Here is a 12,760-nt window from a genome sequence, read left to right on the forward strand (position 1 = left end):
TGAATAACACATGCCATGCTTTGATGTAAATTAGTAGAATTGTTTTTATTTAGACAACCTGGTGCCCATGGGTTCACCTTGTTCACGAAATTAGATGGTTTCTGGTTGGGTTCCACATACATGGGGGAAGTGTCTAGTCACACAGCCCATAGTCACGCTTGAATGCCCTGGGATCAGGGGGAGGGTAAGCCCTTAGGGTGAAAGGCTGCCAGGTTTTAGAATTGGTAACCATACATAAATGCAATAGTGCATTGTAGATTAGACTACACTGGATTGCCTTGACATTTTAACTGCATGCTGCTTTTTAACTGACAATCAGTTATACAAAATTGATTTAGGTATTTTTGTGTAGGCCAGGTTTTGGCTAGAGTAAATGTCCATGTTCACTTTGTGTAGGTATTTTTGTGTAGGCCAGGTTTTGGCTAGAGTAAATGTCCATGTTCACTTTGTGTAGGTATTTTTGTGTAGGCCAGGTTTTGGCAAGGGTATATGTCACTGTTCACTTTGTGTACATTTTTGTTTAGGTAGTGTTTTACCTTGCATGCCACGCTAACTAACCGCTATAAGATAGTTTGCTTAAACCTCTTGCAAAGCCCCAAGGTCTTTATCACTGCACTAAATACTATATTGATAGGTATTAGTCAGCATTTGTCGCACAAACGTTGAATAGGGGTGGAATGTAGTGATACACGAAATTGCAACCTTGCCAATCAGGGCTTTAGATGACAGCATTAGCCGCTGAAAGCCAATAGTGTATTCAAAGTATGTGCTAAAAATGCTGACAGTAGTCTGTTGTAGCACTTCCATTATGCAGTAGTGAGCTACAAGGAATATGCAGGCCTAGTATGAAATAGGTCAAATTAAGCATTGTTGATAGACAGGCAGGGAGGGCCCCTAGCTATGTAGCTAATAGGTTTTTGGAGTGTTTGGAACATCATGGCACCTATATAGCGCTTAGATAGCCAGTCTTAAGCGCTATAAACACTAAGCTATGAGTGCATGCCTTTTAGAGCTTGCAGATGGGGTTAATACATCCCTGCTTCCCGTAGAATATTCAGCCTCACTAACGGTAGCCCTGGCTCCAAGCTAATCTTCCTTTTCTCTGGGAAGGTACTGATAAGACATTCCTCAGCCAGCGCAGATGGGAACCAAGGGAGGGGGTAGGAGCGAGCAGGGAGCATCTCAGAGAGAGCTGGGTTTTTTCCATGAGCCAGTTGCACAGGGAAAGTTCTGGAACTGTGCGTCATGGTGACTGACAGCAAGAGATTATAAAATATCCATGCACACATGGATCAGGGGGAGATCGCCTGTGGACTTGATTCGTGTACAGTCAGGTGCCCGGAATTGGCTCTCACGGTGTCCTCCAGCCTTGTTTTTCTATGAGAAACCCAGGTCTCCCAGGGCTGAGATTAAGGGACGTAAGACTGTGTTTTCTCTATGTTTCTCTATATTTCTCTATGTTTCTCTATGTTTATCTAAGTTCCATGTTTCACTATATTTTGCATTGCTCTTTGTTTTATGCTTTGTAATATTCTCTAACTTGAATCCCAAATGTATATGAAATTCACTGCTTAGAATAAATATGCTAACACTTTGAGGGTGTCATTTGTCACTTGCATGAGATCACTGCTCAGCACAATAGAACCTGTATTTTGGGCTGAATTGGGTATTTTTGCTCTCAAAGGGCTGGCCCCGAGGAAGATTTTGCCCAATATCAAGACAGTACTGTGATTGGGGTGTCTCATAGAGGTGCAGGTTCCTAGTCTGAGATTTCTAAGCGTGGTACGCATGGGGGAAACAATGGTATGCATCGGAAGAGTGCGTGATCTGAGTCTGTCAAGTCTTGTGATGTGATTGAAAGGGTGCAGCGGATCCTGCTCAGAATCCCTTGTAGTATGGGGGATCCAGTTCTCATGGTAGTAAAAGCAGCAGAGCACTCCAAAATGGTGTAGGAAGGTGGTGTCCAAGTGGGAATAGAGTTAGTAGGAATGGTGGGTTGGTGGATCATGTTGCTGGCTGAGTGGAGGTCGAAGAGTAGGGAGAGGATGGTAAGGTGAGCAAAATGCTGGGAGGGGAGGACTTTCAGCCTCATGGTGTAATGACACAGTGGAGAGGGCATGTAGTGCTAATATAAGCTAGTGTGATTTGGGTAGTGTAAGCGGATTCAATTCAACACTACAGCTAAGTCAATGCCTAGTCTGGTATGCTGAGGGAAACCCTTATTGATATATTTTTATGTCCAGTTCGTTTACTCTAGATGACAACCCTTATATAACACCCCTCTCTTAGAATCCCCCTGACCCCACTGAGCCAAGAAGTAGGTTTGTTTTGCAATTTAAAAGGTTTATTTGAAAATTCAACAATATATATCTATCACACTTTTATAGTAAATTAATATTTGATAGCACACTTGTGAAGATGATAGTGATCAACAATGGATAATGTTACAGTGGTACACTCTTTTTGATGGCTTAGAAGTGATATAGAGAGGATAAAGTAGCTGAGCATGCTTTTATGGCTTCAAAGACAATGCAATGATAAATGAAATGCAGTACAGAAAATAAACTTGATAAGACTTCAACAAAAGACAATGTAATCACTTTTCTTTGACAATTCGCCCCCCCCCTATGCAAGGTAAAGAGATGGGAGGAAAGCACACAGTTCTCAGGAATGCAATCAAATATAATTCAGTTCCCCCCTAGCAAGCTTGAAGGAAAACAGGTAGGAGTTTTAAAGACAGGCAATATACTTTGATGTGGTTGCAATTAAATGAAAAAAATGCTAAAAAGGCTTTCAATTCCCTATAGGGGGTTCAGGGTAGTTGATAGATACTTTGAATCAGTTCAGGCCAGCCCTATCAATGATTCAGGGATGGTTATTAGGTTGAAAACAGATTTCAGGGATGGAAGCAAAAACAAATATTTTTACCCGTGGCTAAAATGAAGCAAAATGTCAAATCGCGGCAATTTAGTCACGTACGCCGAGCGCAATTACAGAGGCACTATAAGGAGTAGGAAGTCGGTTTCTAGGTTTGTTGGAAAGCCTAGGATCCTAGCTTTAAGATGAAAGTCCTGTTCATAGCACAAACGGTTCCAGAGATACGGCCGATTTAGTAAAGGTAGTTTTTCGGATTTTAAATTTTAAAGCTCAGAATGACAGATGACAGTTTTCAGTTTTAAAGATGACAGAATGACACGATTCTAGGAGGCAGTTCTAATAGGCTAAAATAGTTTGGATTAGATTATTTTAAACTAAGAGATTGGTTTTGGCACAGTGCTAGCTGGGTACTCACACTAGATTTTGGACAGGAATGCGACTTCGTCACCGATCGGGTCAGGATTGGCTGGACTTCTGCTAGCGGTTCTTCACAGCGATCTGGTCTCTGGGTCTCTGGTTCTGTTATCGGTTCTGCTAGCAGTTCCGGATACAGCAGTCTCTGGTTCTGCGGGTCTGGATCAAGTGGATTCTTAGCAAGCAGCAAACCGCACAGCCCGGCGGTTGAATAGTTTGCAAATGATTTTTGAGGCCTGCTGAAGAGAACTCAGCTTGTGTGTTAGCCTCTCTGCTACAAGTTCTGAAGTAAAGTTCTGGATCCCTGGAGTTCTGGATTTGAAGTCTGGAGTCTCCCGGCAAAGCGTCTCGCAAGAAAGTCGAAAGTGAATGTCTCTACCTGGGTTAAAATGTTCCTTTTATGTGTTTTGAAAATGGGTGTGTGCCTGGGCCTAGCTAAGCCTGCCCCTCTCTCTTATCATTGGCCAAGCTTTCCTCTCTCCCTTGATTGGGGGAAAGAAATGGAGTGTCAGAGTGATGCTGTAGGTTTTATGGTCAGAGGAACCTCCCCTTGTCAAATTGCACACAAATCTATTTCTGACCCGAATACATATTTATCTATGTACCATTTTTCTAATATTATAGGTCCAGTTAACATATTTTCTGTAGCACCAAACCATCCGATCCCTGTCTTTGTAAGATGTTGTGTCCACTTATGACAGAATTCTCTCCTTTTCACCCAGATAACGACCTCTAAACCTTTCCAGATTTTACACAAATGGGCACCAGGGATGTGGGTTTCAGATGATAAAGTGTCCGATTTTTAACATGCATACATTTGGAGTAACAACCTTTTTTTCCACTACTATCCCCAAGAACATACCACAGGGTCCTAACACCTCTTAAAATGTGCACAGAAAAATCACAAGAATGATGATGTTATTTATATAATTTTTACAAGTCCGCCCTATGAATTATCCATCTTTTTAAAATCATGCTCTGGCCCCAAAGGGGTGTGGTTTTCCAAAGCACATGGTGGAATTTCTGGTTTATCCACTTCCCCCAAGCTCAGCTTGCTCTCACAGGCACTGCCCCTCCCAGTTTCTCCCAAGAGGAAGCCATTTTACGACCCCCTCCAATATAACATTTGCCTGAGCCAGGGAGAGTGCTTTGTTTAGTTTCCTGTAGTCCCCAGGTGCCACTCCCCTAATTCAATCAGAGAGGTGTCATCTCCTTTTGGCAGGGGCAGCAGGATGCAGCCAGGCCTGAGAACACAGCTGCTGAATTCCCTCTCCTGTCGGGGTAGTTGTCAGGCAGAATCCAGTTTCATTAAGCCAGGCTTCAGCTAAATGTCACTTTTGTTCCCAGTTTTTCTTCATTCAAATCAAACTCACAATTTTTGCACATGCAGCTAGAATGCTGATTCTAAGTTCAAAACTATGACATTTAACAGTTGCAACCTATGTTACACTCAAAAGTAGGTCACTCATTTATTTTAAACATTTCGATTTTAGTGGCTTTCTGTCCATTTAACTTAATCTGCTGACATCCACAGCTCAGCCAGTTTTGTTATAAACATTGTTTTGGGCTCTTCATCTTTCCAGATTTTGTATGCACACAAGAACACATTCTGCCAAATGTCTGCTGGTGTTCATTGAGATTTTTGAATATCGTGTGATGTTTAAAATAGGCATTTTGAGCTTGCATTCAGGGAAACAAAGGTGATTTTAAAGCGCTTTTTTTAGCCAACCGGCACTGCTGTTTTTCCTTTGGCACACATTTCACTCATGGCACTCCTGGCCCATCATGCTTGCACTGGTGGGTGGCAGGTTAGGCAACCATTTTGGTGTGCGCACAAACTGCGCGGTTTTCCCGGATTCTGGCGCAACTGTGGGCTTTTCCGCCATCTTGGATTTTCTAAGCCCACAGCACCAAATGTTGCAGCTTAATAGTCCAAACCTGGGCCAGGACACCCAAAAAGCCCCCCCGCACGATTGCACTTTGATTTCTAGTCGAGGGGGAGTCGGGTGCAAAGGATGTTTTGATCCACGCGCTGGTATGTCCGCATTATCTTCTTCCAATTCCGTAGATGGCACAGTTCAGCATCTTTTCCTCCATCCGGTTGGATCGATTGGTTCTCCTCGCCTGTCGTGACGGGAATATTGGGCGGTACCCCGGCCCCTCGGATCTTTGCTCCCGGTCTCCGGGTCGTTCTCCTTGGTCACTCTCCGTGGTTTCATCTCTCCTAGGATGATAAAGCAAAAGTGGCAATACCTATTCGTAGACATTTCTCCACCACTATTAATAGTGTGGCGAACACGTACATTGTATACATCCGGTTACATTTTTCAGTCTTGTTTAAAAAAAACAAGATATAACAGGAAATATTTTCTTTCCAGAATCATCATATTTTAGCGACTATATGTGGGATATTTTAGGGTTGGAACTGAATTACTCTGGAGCGGCCCCCTCTGGGATTCCAGAGGATTCCTCCAGTTGTTGCAGAGTGTGCCTGGGATGGCAACACTTTAGCTGATTGATATGGACCCACTTGTCTTCCCCTTCCGCCAGACTACCTTTGGGGATGCGGATCTTATAGGCTACAGGGGAGATTTTGTCTATAATTTCAAACGGTCCCTTCCACGTAGGCAAACATTTTTGCTGTTTGGCCTGGTTTCTTTGGAAATTGTATAGATAAACCCGGTCTCCCACATTATATTCCTTCCTGGTGGTCTTCGGGTCGTAGTGGGTTTTCATGCAATCAGCTGATCTTTCTAGATTCCGCTGAGCATAGGCAAAAGCATGTTGAAGGTGTTTCCTTAAATTCTCCACATACACAGTTGTCGAGGCACTTATCAACGTCTGCTCTTGGGTCCTGTAGAGCAAATGCTGGAGAAGCACCATCTTGCTTCCGGTCATCAACTCAAATGGTGACATTTTAGTTGCAGATGAAGGGGTAGATCTGATGGCCATTAGGACCAGAGGTAATCGGATATCCCAACTTGGCCCAGAATCTGCCACAAACTTTTTTAAGATGCTCACAATGGTTCGGTTGTATCTCTCTACTGCTCCAGAAGAAGTTGGCCTGTAAGCAATGTGTAGCTTCCTTTTAATCCCCAGTATCTCCCACATCTTTGTCATTACCTCGCTGGTGAAATGGCTACCTCTGTCTGACTCAATCCTTTGAGGTAGACCAAAACGGGAAAAGATGTGGTTAATCATCAGGGCAGCTGCTGTTTCTGCCTTGCAATTTGGGGCCGGGAGACATTCCACCCACTTGGTAAACAAACATGTGACGGTCAACATGTACTTGTTTCCTCTAGACGAGCGAATTACAGGGCCTACGAAGTCGATTTGCAAATCTGACCATGGCAGTGTCATCCCCCTCTTTTGGAGAGGCGCCTGGTGTGTGAGGGATGTTGGCTGAAATTGTGCACACACCAGACACCCCTTCAAGTATTGGTCGAGGTCCTGCCTCATGTGTGGCCAGTATGCAACCTCTCTTAAGATCTCAAGTGTTGTGTGAAACCCCCTATGACCGGCGGTGGCCGCATCATGGGCGTGACTTAACATCAGGCTTCGGAATGAGGTAGGAACCACCCACTGATCATGGCCAGCTTGGGATTTCCTTACCAACAAACCGTCTTGGATTCGGAACATCTTTGGACATTTTATCAACACTCTAAGGTCCTCCTTCCCAATGTAATCGGTATCCGTCAGGGGAAAGTTCTCAGGGTCCTCAATGTGTTGGTAAAACTTACCAATTACTGGATCTCCCTTTTGAGCCGTAATTAAATCAGCATCAGGGGTCTCCTTACTCCATTGTACAGTTGAAAGATCATTGTGAGCAGTTGTCTGGGACCTAGTGATAGCAGTGACCTGGATTTCCCCCAACAGGGACTCTATTTCTATTAGATCCCCTTGGATGGCCCCGGTTTTGGCCAGCTGATCAGCTAAGTCATTTCCAGTTTTGTCTGGTCCCTCTACTTTGGAATGACCCTTGATCTTCTTCCAGTAGATGGTCATCCCATTCGAGGTGACCAGATCATCAATGTTTTGAATTAACTTCCCATGTTTCAAAGGTTTGTTATTAGCACATAGCATGCCTCTCGTTTTCCAGTTAACCAGGTACTCCACGAACCCGTTCCGTATATAATCCGAATCTGTGATTATGACCAGTTCGTGGAGTTGATGCTGGACAGCAGTGAGGATGGCTTGATGCACAGCCATCAATTCTGCCACCTGACTACTTCGGGGACCAATTTTGTACCAGCGGAGGGTTTTGGGGACTCATTTACCCATGCGTTCCCTACGCCGGCCACGAGTTCTTTTTCCCTGTTGTTGTCAACATGGTACATAGACAGTGGGCATTCCCTCACACTTGTCTTCTTCAAAGACTTTGTGTGGGGAATTAAGGTATGCCTCCATGTTGTCCTTGATTTTTAGACTTTCGTCCTCGAGACAGTTTTCTCTGGCACAATCATGCAAGTCAGCCAGACCTTGCGCGAGGGGACTCTTCTTGTTTTGGCCATATCTGACCTCCACAGGAAAGCTTTGCATTGACAGAATCCAGGAAGTAATTCGGGAATTACTCACATTTCCGGCCCGGATTCTGTCACTTTGGAGATATTGCAGAGGCTGGTGTGGAGTCTCCACTATGATGTGTTCCCCCGGGATAAACGGGCGGTAATTCTTCAATGCCCACACCATTGCCAGGAGTGCCTTCTCACAATCGTTGAATTTTTCTTCCACAGAGGATAAAGTTTTGCTCGCATAGGAGATTACTTTATTGACCTTGTCATGCTTTTGGTATAATACTGCCGTCAAGCATGTATTAGAGAACCCTGTCTCCAGGAAGAACTCCTTGTTTCTGACAGGGTAAGCTAGGCAAGGCGCTTGTGAGAGGCTTCTCTTGAGTTGTCTTACTGCCTTGGATTGTTCTGGACCCCATTCCCACTTGACCCCCCCTTCAAGAGATGAATCAGGGGTCTAGTGATCTCTGCGTAGCCTTCAATGAACTTTCTGCTGTAATTAGTCAGTCCAAGGAGGCTCCTTAGTTCCCGCAGAGTTGTGGGATCCTTCAGTTTCTGAAGTGCTTCCACTTTCTTTTCTTGGGGACAGAGACCCTGAGGAGTAATCTCATGCCCCAAGAAATTAACATGGGTTCTACACCACTGTGCTTTCTGAAACGAAAGTTTTGCTCCGACGGCCCTCAACTGTGTCAGAACATAACGGATCTCCGCTATGTGTTCTTCCACAGATGAACTTTTGATGAGGACATCATCTACATAAGCCAGGTTACCCCTCGCACCCAGGTCGGGCATAACCTTATGTAGGAAAATGTTGAATTCATTGCCGGAGATGAGGTATCCGAAGGGAGTCCGGGTCCATGTGTTCTGCTGGCCCCCAAAGGTAAAAGCCAGTTTTTATTGGTCCTCCCTACTGACAGGCACGGTCCCATATCCATTGGTCAGGTCTATTGCAGTGAATACCTGTGCGCCCTGGATCTGGGCCAGCCCTTGGTCAATGTATGGCAGAGGCCATCGGGAAGTATGGACCCGTTTGTTGAGCTCCCTAAGGTCGACGCAGAGTCTCCACTGGCCGTTTGGCTTCAATATTCCCAGCACCGGATTATTGAAAGTGCTGTGGACTGGACGGATTATTCTCCGGGACTCAAGGTTCTTAATTATTTCAGTAAGGGACTCCATGGATGCGAGAGGCAAGCGATATTGCTTCACAAACACTGGAGTCATGCCCGGGTCTGTGGGAATTGTTGTTGTGTGGATGTCGGTGCAACCACAGTCATATGAGTCTACCGCAAAGAGATCTTGGAAATCCAAGAAAACTTGTTTCAACTTTTGCTTCTGTTCCAGAGTCACACAGGCATCAGCTAGGTTGACTCTCTCTTCCACCATCTGCCTGAAGCCTGGAAAAACTTCTGGTTTTGCTATCTCAGCGGCCTCCTCCAGCTGGGTGGAGAAGTCCCTGGTCAGAGTGCTGATTTGGACCGGAGGCTTCAGGTGTGAAAGGCAGCCCTCATGGACCTGGAAAATTACCTCATCCCCTCTGAAGTCACAAGTCACATTTTCCTTACCATAAGGGCAAGAAGTGTACACCAGGAAGTTCCCCCCATGCCGGGTGAAAATCCTGTCTGGTGTTGTATTGTCCTCACTGTCACTGTCAAAACAGTCCTTGGGGATCGGTCCTAACAGTTCATTTCCTAAATCAATGGAGAAATGTCGGTCATCAACCGCCATTCCAATAATGGTGCCTGCGGCTAGAGTAATACTCTTTAAGTCGCTGTTATCCACCTCTATTGGAATGGTGTCATGTTCTATGTTGACTAATGGTGTTGGGTTTACCCCTAACCCTTGCTGTTGGAGAGAAGCATTTAGATGAATATAAGCATCAGGGTTTTTCAATTTTTGTCCTCTTTTAACTTTCACTTCCAGGGAGAATTGTCGGGTCCTTTCTGGGATGGTGACTTCCTCTTTAAGCTGAATTTCAACTGCATAAGGTAGCAATTGAGCTGACCTAAATGCTTTTTCTTGATCATCAAAGCCCATGGGATTATCCGCTAATCGGGACCAAGCTTTGAAGTTTATTAGGTCCAAACTAACGGCGAAGCGATTGAGAATGTCACTGCCTAAGTAAAAGGTGGCAGTGACGTCTCGCACGACCCAACAATTATGGACTATGCTCTTGTTGCCAATGGAGATTCTGAGCATACACCTGCTTGGCAGGAGATGTTTGGAATTGGGTGTTTCCAGATCCATTTCCCATTTGTCTATCAGTTTGAATGTGGGAATGGCTGGATCTTTTGGGAGTTGGCGGAACATGGCTTCGCTGATGAAGCTCTTACCGTTTTTCACACACACTCGAGCGAGAACAGAGTCCTTCCCATCATTTAACTGAACAGGGATGAACAACTGCTCTCCAATTTGCTGAATATCAGCCAGGTTCTGAGCTGATTTCACATCTTTCTGGACTATAGGAGTGGGAGTGTCTGATTGTGGATTGGTAAAGAATTTCATAGTGTTTCCTTCCAGTGTGGAATACCACCTTAAACTGGAAGGAAGGTTGATTTTCAGAAATAGAGAGGACCCCCCATCACCAATCTGTTGCCCTACTGCTGTTACTGTCACGTCTGGAATTTGGTTGTTCTGGAAGTGAAATTCTACTTGGTCAGATTTTTGTTCAACCATGTGGCAGGTGCCGTTTAAACTAACATGGTTGACACTCTGTTTTAATTTTATTGGTCGGCTAGTCTGGGTCCAGAGGACCTTGTTTACACAATCTATTAGGGGTGAGAACCTTCTCAGGAGGTCATTCCCTAGTAAACAAGGGGTGCCCTCTGGAGTTACTACTATGACTGGGTGTTTCACCTTGTGTCGCCCAATTTTAATGTCCAAGTCTGCAGTCCCCTCGACGGGAATTTCCTTCCCGTCAAAGTTCTGCAGTTGTCCAGGAAGAGAGGTGAGTGGAATTCGGTAATTCTCCCCCCTTCCTGCATTTAGTTCATTAAAGGCCCTTTTGGACAGAAGGGTAGCTTGGGATCCAGTGTCCACCAGTGCCCAAATTGTACCCTGCCCCTGTACTTGTACCGGGGCATAGTATCTTCCCTCCTTCTCCTCAAGGGGGCACAGATAATGCACATTTTTGGATAACTGGTGGGCTAATTTTCTGGTTTTGGACATGGCGAGAGAAGAGATTTGGGCAGATTTCTGTGGAGAGCCTGGGGAATCTGAAAGAAAAAGTTGGCAACTGGAAATGGTTTCGGGTTCTGGGCTGCCCCCCCCTTTTTGAAGGCAGTCATCAGGATAGGTTTGACCCATGGGATTTTGGTATTGTTGGTTCTGGGATAGAATGATGGGTGACGACAGCTCAATCCCCACACCTTCCCAGTCTGTTGATTCGGTTTTAGGTTCCCCTGGTTCCGGTTCTGGGCCGCCCCTGCCTTTTGGGAGGCAGTCACCAGGATGGGTTTTAACCAGGGGTTTTTGGTTTTTTTGGTTCTGGGATAGGATGATGGGCGGCGACAGCTCAAACCCCACATCTACCCAGTCTGGGTTGAAATCCCTTGGCACCCATATTTCCTTGGGAGGAGTTCCCCCATCTCTGAAGGAGAAGATCCTTTCCCCAGGATCCTCTGAGGATCCCTCTCCCTCAAATTGGAAGACCTGTGCCTCCTCCACAAAATGGGTCTGTTTGGGTACTTTGTTTTTCCTACCTCCCCTCTGTTCCTTGGGTGGCAGACCTTCAGGGGTAGGAGATTTTGTTTCCGGTTCCTGGTTTTCCAGGGGCTGTTTAAAAGTTGGGAAGGAAGCTTCCTCCAAGGCTTTACACCCCCCTTCCCCTTGTGCCCCCTCCATGGGAACCGGTGGGTTATCGGGGTGCTGCCCCCGTCATTGTTCTGGAGCACCAGGTCCAGAGTTTGGGGCATTCTGTGCCGGCATGCTCATCTGAGGGTTCTGTTGGGCCCTCAGCATGTGGCCCGAATCCTGTGCCATGTTCTGAACCTGGCGCTCTAACTGGGAAACCCGCTCAGGCTGATACAGGGTTCTATTTTCTCCCCTGGGCTGATCCCAGGAAGGGTAGCTATCCCTTCTCTGGTAATACCCCGGGTTGGGAAGATTTGGGTACCCCTCCACCCTTGGCCTCCCCTCTCCCGGATTAGGTGGCCTGGGCTCAGGGAATTGGGGAAAGAAGGATGGATGAGTTTGGGGCTGGAAACCTTGTGGATACCTGGGGAAAAAGTTTGGCCCAGGGTTTGGTGAATTTCTGCCCTCCTGTGGGAAGTATGGAGGGAAGTTCTCTGGGTTAGGTGCTTGACTGGATCCCCCCCCTTGGGCTGGAGGAGTCCACACATAACCCAGGATGGGTCGGTTTCCCTTGTAGCGGGGACATACATAATCAGGGGAGCGAGGGACCCCATTTGTGGGACTACCTCCTTGACTCCCTGTCTGTGACTGGCCCGAGGGCCTTCTGGAGTTAGAGTTATTCTGCGCAGGCAGGTTTTTAGGCCCCCCCATCTCCAAATCTAAAACGGGGCAACCTTTACCTCTGCCACCTTGGCAGCAGCAGGGGTGCTGTTGGTTTTGGGGGTTTTCTGCGCATTACTTGTATTTTCTATGGGCTTCTGCACCTCATAGATCCGGGTGGCTTGCTCAATGACCAGCCTAAAGATCTTTTCTCGTGAAAATCTCTCACGAGCTGGGTCATTATGTACTTGAGAAGAGCATGGAAAAATGTGTTGATGAATTATCTGCTGTCCGTGCGCACCCTTCTGGTGGTCTGCGCAAAGGCACGCTTCAATTCTTGCATGAATTCTTGTGGGGCCTGATCTTCCCCACATTGCAAATTGTAGGCTGCCTTGCGAGCCTCTTGGGGATTCCTATGTACAGAAAAATGTTTCAAGATGGCCGCCCTATATGTGGACCAGCTTGAATGGTTTTGGTCCTCCAGCCCCGCAAAGAAACTGGAGTATTCA

The sequence above is a fragment of the Ambystoma mexicanum genome, chromosome 1p (genome assembly GCF_040938575.1).
Source record: "Ambystoma mexicanum isolate Mex_15411 chromosome 1p, UKY_AmexF1_1, whole genome shotgun sequence".
Lineage (NCBI taxonomy): Eukaryota > Metazoa > Chordata > Amphibia > Caudata > Ambystomatidae > Ambystoma > Ambystoma mexicanum.